Consider the following 4,620-nt stretch of genomic DNA (forward strand, 5'->3'; position numbering starts at 1 on the left):
GAAAGTACCATGAAGAGCTGAGAAGAAGGTATATCCTTTTGCTTTAAGATAGAATGTTCTATAAATATCTGTTAAGTCCATTTGGCTCATGACTTCTCTTAGTCTGTCTACGTCTCTGTTTAATTTGTTTCCATGATCTGTCCATTGATGAGAGTGGGGTGTTGAAATCTCCTACTATTATTGTGTGAGGTTCAATGTGTGTTTTGAGCTTTAGTAAGGTTTCTTTTCCGTATGTACTACCTGTGCTTTCATGTCCACTGGTCTTTGGTTTTTTTGAAAGTGGGGACATCAATATTAATACATATTTTTCATTGTCATATTTTCTTAATAATTGTTTCCTTTTTTAGTGTGAAGTGATTTTCTTTATCTCTTCTTGTTTTGACTTGGATCTACTTCATTTGGTAGAAAAATAACTGTCAGATTTGTTCTGCTTTTCCTTTGCTTGATTGTTTCCCATCCTTTGGTTGTCAGTCTGTGGTTGTTTCCCATCCTTTGGTTGTCAGTCTGTGGTTGTTTTTACCAGCAAGTTGTGTTTCTTAGGGATAACAGAAAGTTGGATCTAATTTTTTAATCCAGTCAGCCAGTCTTTTCTCTTCACTGATGAATTGAATATACTTTTGTGTAAGGTTATCACTAAGCTATATTTACTGAGTCTGATAATTTGTTGACTGTTGTTTGATTTTCTCTGAAATCATGATATTAGGGGAGGTCTGACTTATTGAGAACAACATGATGAGCTCTTTCTCAGTTCTCCTTTGTTTAGCCATCTGTCCCTTAAAATGGATGTTTCCAGTGTCCTTGTATGTAAGCCTGTCTTCCTTCCTCCGTCACTTACAGTATTCCACTAAGCACCTTCTGCAGAGATAAATTGGTACTTATGAACTAACTTGGTATGTGATTGTTTCGAAATCCTTATTTTCTTTCCTTTCTATGTAAAAATATGTCTTCATGAGGTAAAAATCCTGATTGGCAGTGATTTACTTTCAGGGCTTGAAATATCTGGCTCTGAAGGTTGTCAATATTGTTTAGATGTTTCTACCTTTGTAATGAATTAGTGGTTTAATCTTAAATATTTCAATATTTTTCTTTTGCTCTGTGTTTTAGACATATTGACTATAATATGCATCTGGTCTTATAAAAAAATACACACACACACACACACAGAGAGAGAGAGAGAGAGAGAGAGAGAGAGAGAGAGAGAGAGAGATTCTGGTTATGTCATTTGGTATTCTAAAAGGCTCTTTATTTGAATGTCTATTTCTATCTATTTCTATGTCTAATATTTAGGAAATATTCTGCTATAATTTTCTTAAATAAGCTCTCTGTGCCTTCATAATGTTTACCTCAGCTCTTCCATTCTATGAATTTGTGGGTTTGGACTATTGATCATAGATTGGACATTGGGGTTATACTCATCTGTTTTCTCTTTTTCATTAATATTTGGATGTAATATTTCATCCACCTTATTTTGTATTGTTACAGAGTCTGTATTGGAAAAGTGTCTGATGTTTACTTGCACTGCCTTCCCAGTGGGAGTTTTTCCTTTTTGTGTGTGTCAGGGGGTCTTAGCTGGAAGCACTTAGCTGCATTGTGGGCTGCCCAGGTTCTTCCTCCTCACAGACGTCCAGATTGTACCTCCTGGAGTAGCTTTCAGTTGAAGGTTGTGGTTCAGGTACATGGGGAGCATAGAGAGCAACCACAGCAGATGAGGTCTGGCGTTTGTGATTGCAGAGCCTCTTGAGGGCCAACTTCCTAGAGGATTGGCACCAGGAGTATTGTGTACTCCACTGACACTTCAGAATTCTCAGTATAGCAACACACAACAGCTCCAAGACTTGATCCACCTTCTGGCCTAAGGATCAAAGCTACTAAACTCTAGGTAAATTCTCAGTTTATGTCTGTTAAAGATAATAGTAGCATAAGCTAACCTCCTGCCAGCTGTATCCTGGAAATACCAGATATGCCACAAAAACGCTACAATTCCCTATTTATATCTAAGCAGACCATATATGGAAGATATGAGCCTGTGAGAATCTCCCTTCAAATTTTGTATATGAGTTGCTTCTCAGGATTTATGGAATGGAAACTTGTTCTCCAGTGTGGCAGTGTTGAGAGCCTAAAGGAAAGCAATTAAATCATGGCAGGTTCCACCTCAGAAATGGATTAATACTATAAAAAAAGAGTGGGCATGAAGTAGCAGAAGCAAGTTAATTCCTGTTGGATTGTGTGGTTAGAAATGGACATACCGGGCTGGAGAGATGGCTCAGTGGTTAAGAGCACTGACTGCTCTTCCAGAGGTCCTGAGTTCGATTCCCAGTGACCACATGGTAGTTCACAACCATCTGCAATGGAATGTTCTCTTCTGAAGTGTCTGAAGACACCTACAGTGTACTCACATATAAATAAAATAAATAAATCTTAAAAAAAAAAGAAATGGACATACCTGCCCTGTACCTGTACACCTTTTCCACATGCCGGGACCCTTTGTGGTTTTCTGTGAATATGTTAGTCAGAGGACTCTTCCTAGGATATCAGCCAGCACGATACAATATAGACATTCTAGCTATTAGAATCATGAGTTAAATATCATTTTTTCTTTCTATATTATCCAACATCAGGGTTTGGGTTTTTTGTCCTAACATGAAGTATACTAAGAAATAAGACAGAAATAATCAGTCCTCTTCATCATGGAAGTTCCAGAATAGTGATCAAGAGCTGTTAGTGCCCATGTTTTTCAATCTGTAAAGCTGGTAAAAGTGGATAAAGTCCAGGGCTAGGAAGACAGCTCAGTGGTTAAGAGCACTTTCTATTCTTGCAGAAGGCCCTAGTTTGGTTCCCAGTATCCACATGGTGGCATATAGCCATCCTTAAGCACCCTTTTCTGTCTTCCACAGGCATATGGCATGCATGCAGTATGCGTACATATATGCAGGCAAACTACTCATATACGTAAAACAAAAATAATGAATAAGTATTCAAAAATTAAATGAAATCCATCTGGAGAAAGAAAAAGAGATTGTTGGTGAGACTCCTAGGCGTCTATGGGTCCCATGTTCAGTGTTGCATCCTATATGTAGGTGGTGAAATATCTCCAAGTCCTTCCAGTAAATTGTTTTATCATTGCCTAGTAACCAGCTCAAATCAAAGGTAACAGATTCAAATTCAGTGCTATTGGAGGAATAGGCTTTGCCTCTACTGAGAAAAATATTGAAAGATGGAACAACCGTGGAGAAAAAACAAACACTGCTCACTGTGGATCATCATAGTGAGAGCTGTTGTGTGCTGGGTTTCAGTAAGTAAACTGCCAGTGTTTTCTCCAGCCAATTCCCCTGCTCTCTTCTATTGGTAGATAGAACTGAACTGCACCTGGAATTGCCCTTCTGTATGGCCTGCATAGGACTTCCCTTAGAAGTCTCTTCTGATTCCTAGGCTCACCACAAAACACGCCAAGTACTCTCTTTTTTAACCTCACTACTGAGACACTTCATTAGCAAGAAAAATAGTTTAGAAATTATCTGATGTTAAGAAATAATTCCCCCTGGATTTGTAACATCCTGTAGCTGCATTACATTCTTATACTTGTGCTTCTATTTCTTCACTTCTACTTTAAGTTTGCAGTCTGAAGGCTTTATATCTACTATTTTACTTTACTATAACTCTGCTAAGGAATATGTAGCTGGCCAAGAGTGAAGTGAGAAGCAACAAGGAGAGTTGTTAACTTCTATCAATGCAGATGAAACATTCATACCAAGCTTGGGCTTGGAAAAATGAGATGGAAAGTTAAGTCTCACAAAATAACGTTCTCCTCTGGATAGAATAAGGGCCTGAGCCATTTGTTTTTTCCTGCCATGATATTCCAGAGGAAATTCCAATTTATATGGAACCATTATTTTAATGATCTGATAGCCAAAGGGAAGGAAATAAGTTGTCTTCTTTAGAATAATTTTATTCTTGCCAGTACGGTTACACATAAAGCCTTTGCTTTCTAATACACTTGGGAGAGATTTATCTGTCTAGTGAAGGGTAACTTCCAAAGGAAATCCCCTTCCGTTGTCATCTTGGGCACCAACTCTAGTTGTAGGTAGATTTAACAGCCATATGTCTCCACCATTAGAAAATCTTGGGGACTTTCCAGAACCCTTTCTTCCCACTTCCCATTTCTCATGCCACTTTAGCTATCACATATTTTTAAGGAGCAGGAGTTGGACATAAAGCAGAAGTCTTAAACCCTTGGCCAAGCCTCCCACTGAGGTCAAATTTTCATTCTTAGAACTGAGTTTCACCTGCATATGTAGCAGAGAATAGCCTTGTTGGGGCACCAGTGGATGAGAAGCCCTTGGTCATGCCAAGATTGGACCCCAAGTGCAGGAGAATGTTGGGGGGCACTAAAGGGGGGTGAATGGGGGGAAATACCCTTATGGGGGAGGGGATGGGGGGTTTATAGACAGGATACCGGGAAAGGGAATAACTCTTGAAATATAAATAAATAAATATATCCAATAAAAAAACTGAGTTTCACTTGCAAATCATAGTTGTGAGAAAATTAATGATGAGTGATAAATTATATCATTTCACTGTGACTATTCTACTCTGCCATACTTGGAACTATAGAGGAAGGAG

This window comes from Rattus rattus, chromosome 8 (assembly GCF_011064425.1).
Source record: "Rattus rattus isolate New Zealand chromosome 8, Rrattus_CSIRO_v1, whole genome shotgun sequence".
NCBI classification, from domain to species: domain Eukaryota; kingdom Metazoa; phylum Chordata; class Mammalia; order Rodentia; family Muridae; genus Rattus; species Rattus rattus.